At 31.3% G+C, this 12,240-nt stretch overlaps 1 long non-coding RNA gene across 3 annotated transcripts; it reads left to right on the top strand.

The window, feature by feature from the left end:
• Positions 276-7,390, top strand: LOC109348947. Of its 3 annotated transcripts, none has more exons than XR_002107833.1 (4): positions 276-778; positions 882-992; positions 1,093-1,250; positions 3,813-7,390. It is a non-coding gene; the product is annotated as an uncharacterized LOC109348947 (long non-coding RNA). The 3 variants fall into 3 exon arrangements; XR_002107832.1 differs by having other exon boundaries at positions 1,795-7,390; XR_002107831.1 differs by having other exon boundaries at positions 1,093-7,390.

Here is a 12,240-nt window from a genome sequence, read left to right as displayed (position 1 = left end):
GTCCTCAAATCTCACCCATTGTATATACTCCATAGTTTTCCCTTACTTATTTTGTTAGCAGAAATCTCAAGGTGAACCTCCCAATGAACTTATTATATATATATATATATATATATAGTATGTTCATATTGAACACTATATATTGCATATATAAAAACTCAATTGAATAACAATTGAAGATTTATACAAATGTGGACTTTGCATGTAGTGGTTTTTGTATCCTTGTTAGTTAAGAAATGTATGGATTTTGGTGTTATTGTGTGTAGGTTCATGTTATTTCTACTTATTTGTTCATTTGTTTATTTTGCCTATGCTATTATAAGGATTCCTGTAAGTTAAATTGACATAGTGCAGTATTCACAAATATTCCCCCGTTCTCTTAAACATCTTTACCTTCCAGTGTGTTGATGCTTCTGCCGGAGAGCATTTTTCTTATCTCATTTTCTATCAACAATTAATTATTCCACCAAATCAGATTTCCAAATTGCACTTCCATGTCAATGATACACCCCTGAAACAATATTGATCAAAACTTTTGGGCACAGTTTGTGGTTCACTTTGATTTTGTCCAGAATGTTGCAATTCAATTGGTGGTAGAAGATTGTGTTTGTGCCTGGATCACAATATGAAAAGATTTTTCTTGCAAATGAGTGCACACAATTACATCTTAAGAGCAAATCTGGAACTTCTTAAGTCAGGCCTTAAGGATTATGTACTGAAGCATGGAAATAATTTAAGTAATGTGTGCAACTCTTGCCGTTGAGTCACATGGGAAGAGGTAATTTCACTGTACTTTAATATGTTGGTATCATCCTTAGATTTCATGAGATGTGTTGATTATTACTTGAACATCAGCGTTTCATGTTCACTACTCTTTGTAGATGGCAAAGTGATGTGCTGCAGTTTTCACCACTTTGTAAGGTGTCATGGTCAGTTAGTAAAACTGACTACGATAATATCAATGTGCAAGGGAATATGGTGATAAAACAGAGGTTCCTGACTAGCTTCCTTGAATTATGTTTATGTTCTGTTTCGTTCTTTAGATTTTACATATTTGCTTATTAATCGGATAATATCAATGTTTTATATCAGGTTTTGTATTTCATGGACTTTTCACCTTGTACGATCTCCCAATAATGTATGAAAGAGCGCTAACTGGAAAAGATATGGTCTGAATTTCGGGGGCATAATCTAGCAATAATTTCATGCTTTCCTTAAGATACAGAAATCTTGTCAATAAGTAAATTCAGGTAAATTCCTCTCCTACATTCAGTTAAATTCCTCTCTTACATTCTCTCACTCTGATGTGTGTACACTTGTGTTCTATAGCTGACCCAAAATGCAAATTGCAGTATGAATTGTTCATTCATAATATGAATTATAGATGAAATATTTGAGTTTCTAAATGCAATTGTAATAAGAGATGTGTATTGATAATGTAAAATAGTATGGTATGCTTGAGCTATATGACCATAAATGTGAAGTGGTTGCCATATGCCATGCTTCATGAGCATAATTGCCTTGATAAACGCAAATGCCAACTGTAGTTCTTTATTGACAATGTAAATTCAGAATGGTAATGTTGAGCCTTGATAACTCAAAATGCCATTACAGTATGAGTCTGGCTGTGGCTTATCACACTGACTTCTTTCTAAGTCATTGTCTATCGTAGTATACATTATGATTTCTTGAGTATTGTAGTTTGATTATGGAGAGTGAGATATAATATTTTTGTTGGAATTAAGGAAGAGAATTTGGTTACGTTGTTGTTTATAACTCTCTTCATATATGCAGATTATGCTAACAATAATAACAATAAAAGTGCAGGCTAGTGCACGAGGCTCTAACCACCATTGAGGTTTATGGAGGGTAACTGTGTTGCCTTACCTAATAATAATAACTATTATTAATGTTCTTACATAAATGTTAGAGCATATGATTAGAAATTCAGGGATATGTTCTCATTGTTCTTGGTAAATATTAGGATTAATTCTGTATTTGACTTTGAGGATGCTCTTTTGTAATAAATATATGTGTGATACATTAAGTTCATTTCAAAATGGAGTTGTTTACTTGGATGAAAAACTTCCAAATTACATTCTTCTTTTTAAGTCTTGTGGCTTATATTCTCTTCGTTTCTACAGAGGAAATGTGAACTTGTTTATGCCTCATGTTATTTATAATTTTTGTCAGAATATATATTTCTTCTCATTTACTTAATGGTAGTCTGTATTTTTTCTCCTACCTGTGTTTGAGCCCTTTCAAGTGTTTACTTGTCAATATGTTGTTAAAAAAATCTGATCCTTAAGAAAACAATATTTTGTATAAGTTCATTTATTGTTGAACATGTTTGATTCCATTATTTGTGAACATAAGAGTGAGTCTGATTGTTATATTTTAGAAATGTGAACTTGTTTCATTGGATGATTTGAGGCACAAGCATAGTTCATTTATTGTTGAACACGAGTCTCTTTCATTATCTATTCTGATCGAGGTTAGCTTCACAGGACACATAGTTCATTTACAAGTGTGAGGTTTTTAATTTTTGCTTGTAGCTTGAATGGACTATTTGTAAAAAGACAAGAGTCATGAACACAGTTTTGATAGGAGATGCCTTTAACAGATGGAGATGTTTGTGAACTAGTAGTAGAAGTCTTTATTGCATATACCAGTGCAGGTTTCTGGCTGACTTTATCACACTGATTTCTTGCTAACTCAATGTTTAGCACCAAGTGAATTAAGTTTGTACAATACATTATTATGATTTCCTAAGTATTATAGCTTGATAATGGAGAGTGAGGTGAGTTAAGACTTAAAAGATGAATCAATTATCGGGGGCTTTTTTACTCTGAAGAATATCTCCCCTCACTATTCTTCTTTTTAAGTCTTGCAACTTTTTTATTTGTTTCTAGACAATCTCAGTAAATTTGGACTATATAAAAGGTATTGCTTTCGGTGTGTATTTCAAAATTCATTTATCCATTCTTCTGTTGGTTCAATCTAGCAATATGCGACTTTGCTAATCCATTTTCTGAACATACCTTTTCTCTGATTCTTCTCAATGTGGGGGTTCATCTCCTGGTAGTCGAGTCTCTGTTCCACCTCTGACTAATTCTAAGCCGGAGATTGTGTCCTTGGGGCTATTTCATATCCTTCAGTGCCAAAGCACAGCCTTCAGGCTTTTCAGGTTCTTAGTGCATATTGATGGTGTTTGTATCACTTAGTTTTTATTATATCGGGTCATTTATTGATTTAATTGAAGTCACTTGTCTTTGGTTTTAACCAGACTGTTGTGGCTTCTATTGTCTGTGACCCAATATATGGAATGTTATCATGCCAAATGTTGTTGTTAGTAATTTCTTCCAATCACACCAGAGAGGTAATAGCTGAGGAGACTGGGTGAAGAAGTGGTTGAGTTAGGAAATGGTACTGTAGTTGCTGGGCAGTCGTACTCAAGTTAATGAGATAGAAAAACCATCTGTGGGAAGAACTTTGATGGGGTTGGCAACGTAATGGTGGTGTTTGGTGAAGATAGCTTAAACTCCATTCTGAGCCTAATAACAATTTGTCGACTTTTTCTAGTCATCGTGTACGTTTGAAGTTCCAACTAGTGAATGTTTTGCAACTCTACATGTATATGTACATTTCTTTGATATTTGAGAGCAAGCATGACTAGTTGGTTGTTTTGCTCCACATCCTTTCTATTAGTACGTGGTTTTTTCAACTACCCAAGATTAAGTCATGCGTCTTCACTCTTCTCATTGGTATGTTATAAAATAAAGCAATAATCTTCACTCTTTACCATGTTTTAGATTTATTGACAGGTACAGTCACACACTCACACCAACATTAATGCATCGGGTGTTGCACCTGTTGCAAAACTTGTCAATGTGCTATATGCTTTTGTTATCTGAGCAATCTTCTATCAGAGTGGGCGCACACAGAAGTAAAATGTCTGGCAAGTAGCCCCTATTCATTAATTTATCATGAATACTTTACCCCTTAAATTGCATTATTACTTTTTTAATCAGATGAGTGCATAACAAGATAATGATAGTGGATGCCCCTGGTACTAAGGCATTGCTTATCCATTTCCAAAAGCAACAACCAGTACTTCCACAAAATTTCACATCTCTCATCCCACTCATTAACTATCGTGGCCAATGAGAAGTGATTATGATACAATAATGGAAGATCAAAGCTTTATTTGGTTCCACACCTCAACCTCCTCGACTTTCTCTACATACAAGGGGTCAATTTTCTTCACTTAACTTTCTAGGAATCTCACAAGGGCTGCTCCTAACAGGAAAATGATTATCTCACTTTTTTAGTTATCAAATTCCACACATAATTACTTTATAACAATTTAGTACGATACATTATGTTTTCAAAGAGTATTTACTTTTTATTTTATATTTTTAGGGATCAAATTTTTACATCCTAATCAATTTTTAAATCATTAGGATGTAGGCTTCAAACATCTTTTATTCAATATTTATAACAAAAAAGGCGAAATCTTCCAATGCAGCAAACATAAATTGCAGCACTGATGTTTTCTAAATCATAACCACACATCTATTTGGACACTCACCAGCTTGCTTTTTCAGATGTAGATCTGCAAAAAAGGGTTGCATGCATAAGGATGAAGCAGGTGGGATAGATAGAGTGTAAAATTATAGAAAGCACTGAAAATGGCCGAGATTAGAAATTAGTCGATGGAGACAAGGTGAGGTTGGTGTAGTTTCAGGTTAATATGAGCTGGATTGGCAGTTGTGGTGGTAGAAGAGGAGTGTGCTGGATTGGCATTTGTGGTAACTGGTAAGAGACAAGGTAACTCATTTACTTGTTTATTTTTGTTTTATAAAATATATATATGATTTAAGGATTGATATGTTATTCACTCTTAAAATATATAAAAGAAGATTAGATGACAATGATATAGTGATTTTGTAATTGATATGTTATTCATTAAGGGTAACCTTTTATTTCATTTATATATAATATTAGATTATTTTATTTGACAATTCACGAGTAGAGTTGAAATACGTATGATTTTATTTCTTTGTGTTTATCCCATCGATTTAAGCTGGTAATCAAAATTGCTTCCGAACCCCTAGATTTTTCTTGAGCCATTTTATTTCGTTTATGGTGACAATGATATTTTCCTTCAACTATGATGTTGTTGGAAAGTTCTTTCGTTATGGCAGCAACTTATATTTTTTGTATAGTTAACAACGTTGCTTCATTTGCTTCATGTGATGTTGTTTTTGGTATAGAAAGAGAGGAAGAAAGCATATGATGATTTCTTTAACCCTTTCTGACCCTTTGTTAGTGAAATATCTCTCTTCTCTCTAGTTCTTTATAATTCTTTCATCAGAAGTGGTATCTCTGCTAAACTAACAAATTATCTCAAAACTCTAAAAATCAATTTTATAAAGATTAGTCGATTGCTTTTGTTAACCATGTTGTTTCACTATTTTTTTTGCAATGGTGGAAACTGTAGATTGAGAAAAGAAGGAAAAAAATGATTTCTTTGTCTTTTTCCGACTCTTCACTGACGCTTCTCTTGATTTTCAATCTTTGTATTTCTTTATGATTGACGTAAGGAAATGGTGTATTTTTTTAGCTTACAAAGACTGTCTCAAAATCCCAAAAGTATGTTGTGGTAAGAATTTCGTTAATTTGTGTCGGTAATGGGATTTTGCGAATCCCGATCTTGATTATTCAAGAATGTTTGATGTCGGTGAACTGAGATTTTTAATTGGCTTTACAAACCCAAGAGTTTGATTTGGGCTGCGAAAACTACATAGGGCATGCAATGTGAATTCTAGTTACCTATAATTTGTAAATCTGGATGAGACCCCAATTTGTTTGCTCTATACAAAATTGCAATATGAATTATTCTCTATTCACAATGTAACATCAGGATGCTGTAAAAGTAAAATTAAGCCTCTTTAATTGAATTGCATTATGAATTTTTTATTCATATTGTAAAATGGGATGGTATGCTTCAGCGATAATGTCCCTAAATAGGGCATCATGATATTCACGGTGTGAAAGAAGATGGTATGGATGTTGCCTATATGTTCCTAAATGCTTCTTTATTCATGTATAATACTCTACGATGTAGTTAAGACTATGGGATTGTTAAGTGCAATTATTATAATATGAAAATGGATGGTATGCATGACCCTAGTTTCCTATAAATTTGAATACGAACATAACCCTAGTTTCCTATAAATTTGAATACGAACATGACCCTAGTTTGCTTGGCTGACCCATATACTTGCAATTGCAGTATGAATTATGAATTCTCTATGTAAAATCAGGATGATGTGCTTGAAGTTGTATAAGCATAAATGCAAAGTGGATGGTATGTATGTGTTGTCCCTTAATCACCCAACTGAAATGACATGTTTGAGACTCAATCAGCCTAATTACAGTGACAATACGACCTATATATTCATATTTCATAATCTTTATATTGGATGATGTGTTTGTGTTTAATAAACCTAATTGTAATGGTGGTATGAAGTTTTTAGTCATAAATTGAATTTTGTATGGTATACCCTCAGAGCCTTTATCAGTCATACTATTTGGATATTTCTCTTCACATCTCTTAAGGTTCAGTTGGATAGTGTGCCCCACTTGTTCTTACCATATTATGTCAGTAAAAGACGTGAGAATTACAATGACATTCTTTTGGAGGTTATGCTTCATTTTTGTTGTATACTAACACCCACTTCCCTTTTTGGGTTACATTTAGAAATGCAAATTTTGTAAATTGAGCTCATAGTTTTATTCAGTTATTTATAAATATAAGCTTCATGAACATGGTATTGAGGACTATATATATTTGTAGATCGGTTTAACCTGTGGTGATACATGTGATGGATTAGCAGGAATCATAATTGTACATAGCCTGCACATATTTCCGAGTGGCTTATCTCACCGACTTCTATCTATATGGAGAGTGAGATGAAATATCATTTATGAAGTTATGGAGAGTGAGATGATACTTTTCTTCATCTCTACACACTATGCTAATAATAATATGTATGGTTGGGATTTCAGGCATATAATCTCTTCTTTATAATATTAGAGATGAACTGTTTTTTTGGCTCTCAGAATGCACATCTTAATAACTTTATGCAGGATTGTTGAAATTTGTCAATTATTGAGTTGAGGATGTTTACATGGAAAGTTGGAAAAAGATCTTCCTGTTTCAATTCTTGCAACTTATTTTATATATGTTACTATCGAGGAATCCCTCCAAGGGTGCTATTTTACCTTTCCCTTCCCTCTCTCAATTTCAGAATGTCAATTCGGTTCTGTAATCCGTTACCTTTTTCTATATGGTTGACCTATGATTTGTTCATTTCAATTGCTATTTCATGTTTTCTTTGTTCAATTCTGATTTCTGTTTAAGTTTTGCAACCAGTGGAAAAACCAAAATCGGTTGTTTCTGTCATTTGACTATCATTTTGATGCCAACTAGGCGAAGAGAATAAATAGTATGTTATGTGTAGAAAATTGTATTTTCTGATTCATTTCTTACATTCTATTAGCTTTTAAAAAATAGCATGCATTGAGTGTTGCTATTTTCTGATCACTGTCTTTGTTGTTACTGGAAGTATCCCACTCCAATGCTTTTTTTGTTAATTGAGGATTTGAAATTTGAATAGCATGCATTTCTTGATAAATACAATTGTCGTATGGCAAGCTGGAAAAGCATATGATATGGATTGTGCCTTGATGACCATAAATTCAAATTGCAGTATGAATTGCTTATCATTTAGAAATGTGATTATTTGTTAACATGGGAGTTAGTGGGTGTGATTGTTCTATTTTATAAATGTGAACTTGTTTGATTCAATGATTCGAGGCACAAGCATAGTTCATTTATTGTTGAACATACGAGTGTCTTGTAGTATCAAATTTACACATGATTACTTTGTAACCATTGATAATGATACACTATTTTTTCAGAGAAAAGGTAGTTTTATTTAATCATTAAATATGTGTAAATTTGACGTGAGAAGGTTATGGGAAAATATAATTATTGATCCTAACTCCTAGAGGACAAATCTTTTAGGTCCTCGTATTTAGAGCTGGTAAAATTATTTACAATTCATTCAAATCCATATATTAAAACTAATAGATTTAAATTGATATAATCTAATGGATAGTGTTGATAATGCAAAATATAAACAAATGGCACTAATACCGTATCAGTTAGAGGTATGATGGTTCTACTAGTGGTTCATTATTAAACTGCATATTGGTAAAGTTAGATATTCATATATTTTACACTCATATTAATGTTTAAAATTAAATAAAGAAGACAGTAATGATTTTTTTTACACCACTTGTTAAAAATGTATATTGTAGACTATATTTTAGATGTATAAAAATGTAGTATTGTGTGTTTGATCATTCATACAAAATTTTGGTAAAAATAAATTATTTCATTAAAAAAATAATTTTAAATGAACTAGTCGATATGACTGGTACGGTTCAATTGAAAACCGGTCGGTGTGATCAGTTTTTACCAATATAATTGTATGGTCGGAATAAATGTTGTAGCACAGTGATATTAAGACTGATTCACTAGTTTACTGGTGGAACCAACCGACACGAACCGGTGGATGAAGTAAACTTTTCTTTTATTTGGTTGAGAAGAAAGAAATGATGAAGGGAATAAAAATATGAGTGGTTCGCACAAAATTCTTTTTCACTCAATATGGAGAGAAAAAAGAGTGAGAAGAGTTAAACAATTTGAAATGACAAATATAATCTTAAAGCTCCTTTATTATTATTTTTATATTCTTTTTGTTTTAAGAGTATTTTCTTCTTTTTAAACATATCATTTTTCTCTAATCTCACTTTATATTCAACCAAACAAGACAGATAGAGAAGAAAATATATTTTTCTACTCTCTTTCTTTTTATGTTTATTATTACTCATTTATCATTTTTATATTTATTTTTATTATATATATAAACATGGTTATATTTATATGTATAAAACTTTTTGTAGTATTTTTAAAAAATAATTAACTATTTAAGTTGTTCAAATGAATTAATCGAACTAAGCTGAATAGTTCGCGAAATTTAATCGAACTGAATTCAAGCTAATAAAATAACTCTATTGAACTTGAGTCAAATTTCGAGCCGAACTAACCCTTATTGAGCTGAACTCTGGTTTGACTTGGTTCAGCTTGTCTTCAACCCTAGTTTATTCTAACAAAATATTCTTTTTTGGTTTATTTTGACGTGAGTAAAATGGTCAATCTTATCACTTAATTTAAAGTGATAAAAAAGCAGATCGACTAATTAAGTAATTTTTTGACTTGTTGAAGTTGTTTTGTTCATTTTCTATAGTTGGACCATTCAGGCCACTCTAATTCAAATAACAATGAACTTGTTTTGATATAGAACACATACTAATTTTTATTTTGCACTCAACTTATTTTATGTACTTCAAAATTTAACATAAAAACTTGGCATAGTAAAAAAAATTGTAAATTAGGGGCGGCTTACACCCACTACACATGATGTACAAAATTTGAAGATTTGCCTCATATGCGTAGAGGGTTTATAATACAGTATCTCCATGCTATTCTTATTTTTTCAATTATAAAATTATGATATGTGTATTATTTTCTTTTATTTTTCAGAAATATTTTTGAAGAAAAATAGTAAATATGACACTTGTAATTACTTTAGTGGCTAGAGAATATAACTTATCTCTTGGTATCAAGATGATATATTTATTATTTCCCATGAATTATTTGTTGAAGTAACCAAACAAGCATGAGTGTAACAAGATGATCTCAACTTTGAAGTACTGAGTGTTTGGTTATCTGCTGTAAGAGGTAACACATTTATTTGATGATGTACATCACAAAATTTTGAATATTGGTACTTTGCTAATAATGTCTCCTATGAGTACTTTAAGTTTTATTGAAGATGGACCGTATATGACGACTTTAAGATTTAACACTTATGTTATCTAATAATTACTTATCTATCATCTTGAATATATTTTTATAACTGGTGCATACACTCTGTGGTAATATTTGAATCTTGCTTGAGAAAAGCAAACATGTTGAAGCAAATAATCATTGATGGAGTAGTAACTTAAATACATAATATAGGAAATTAGGAATAGGTGTGACAAAGGGAAGCTATTTTACCAACGGGTGTTGATTCAAGTGGTACATACTTGATTATCCTTAAGTATGGTCTCAAGTTCGAATCTTATGGATGAAAAAATATCTACTAGGAAAGTTAGCTTCACATACTTGTGGATGTTCTTGGCTCAGACATGATACCTCTAGTGCGAGGATAGCTATGAAAAAACAAAAAAATGTAAGCTACTTTGGTGGAGTTTCAAGAGGGACAAATTGCATACAACCGCTCCTAAAATAGAATGATGATTAGCCCCTTTCTTAATTTTTGGTGTGAGATATTTTTGATAAATTCTACATTTTTAATTAATCAATCATATTTTTTTATTTAAGGAAAGAATATAATATCTATATATTATCATAGTCTATATATTATTAACTATTCATTTAAATTACTTTTTAAGAATAGTCAATAAAGATTAAACACAAAAGTTGAAAGATGTAATGATAATTTATAAAACTAGGGTATTTTTTCTCTTAACTAAATTGGGACTGAATCTAAAGTATGAATAAACACATGTAAAAATCAATAGTCTCACTCGAAGATTATATTGATGTAGTTTTGTGAAACTCGAATTGATGATAAAATGTATGGAGAATTTAAACAAATGCACTATCGAAAATGACATAATTAAGAATTTAATACACTATCACTCAATCATTCATAATTAACTATTATTGATTCTTAAAAATAATAATTCTAATCAATAATAAATAATATAATGATTGTGTATGAATTATTACAGTGAATATGCATATACTAAACAACCTTACGTTTGTAACAATAATGAATGAGTGTCACTAATTCAGACATGAGGGAATGAGTAATCACTTATAACTAAAAATAAAATTTAATCTAAAAATCCAAATTTCTTACTAAATAAATGAATTTTACTAAATCTCGACCGATAAACAGGATCAGGACCCACTCAATTGAATTGCGCATATTCAAGTACAGTACAGAGACTTCTTTCTCTGTCACTTCTTTAACAACGTCATTTCTATTAAATGCACAACACATGAAATACACCAATACAAATGTTCTCCTTCTTTTTTCATGCTTATACTTTCATTTTACCAAACAACAATGCTATTCCAGCTTCTCTTTACTAAGGTATGTTTCTCTTTCTACTCTTTCCTCTATTTCTTCATCAAATGTAATCTTCAATTAAATTCTATGTTCTGCTTTGTTTAATTATCAAATACTCATCCCAGTTAAGGAAATGATTTTGTTTTTTATTCAGCTGCAAAAAATATAAATTCGTTGTTTTTTGTTACTTTGTAAAAATTAAAACTTTGGTTTTATTTGATCTTCCTCATTTTAATAATATTTATAACTCCTGACTTAGAACTCATTGAAATATTTTTATTGAAATATTTTTTATAAACTTATATATTATTACTAAGTTGATTATTAAAAGTTGGTAATTGAAAGAAGTGGAAATTAAATTGAGTAAAAGTGCTATAAGGAATGCAAAAAATAAAATATGTATTAACAAGGCCCATTGAGGCCCATTAATTAGATTTTATTCACAGTGTCGGTGTTTAAACTGCTATATAAAGACAAGTTCAGTGGATGTTTTTGCATTCGATGTTTTTGCATAAGTTCTTTCAGAAATATACGAGTGTGAGAAAGAGAGAACGTGTGTGTGTGAGAGAGAGAGAGAGAGAGAGTGCGAGAAAGAGAGATCGCGAGACAGAGTGCGAGAAAGAGAGAACGCGAGAGAGAGTGCGAGAGATAGAAAGCGAGACAGAAAGAGATGTATATGTGGAATCATTCCACAGGAAGTTGAGATCATAATAATAACCATTCTACGCATATTCGTTTGCACTAGCAAGAGAGGTACGAAATTGAACATGAAAAAAAGAGAATGATGCACTGTTTAGTGTTGGATATGCATGCAATTGAGGGTTGAACCTTTCTATCTGGATTTCCAATCTTCTTCATAAATTATTATAACTCATGATAATGTCATTTTGTTGAATTTCAGCTCATAATATGCGATTTTCTTAAACTTCAACTCACAATAATGTGATGTCCTTGAACT

The sequence above is a fragment of the Lupinus angustifolius genome, chromosome LG06 (genome assembly GCF_001865875.1).
Source record: "Lupinus angustifolius cultivar Tanjil chromosome LG06, LupAngTanjil_v1.0, whole genome shotgun sequence".
Lineage (NCBI taxonomy): Eukaryota > Viridiplantae > Streptophyta > Magnoliopsida > Fabales > Fabaceae > Lupinus > Lupinus angustifolius.
The sequence above is the reverse complement of the archived record's forward strand: the minus strand, read 5'-3'. Positions and strand labels throughout refer to the sequence as shown.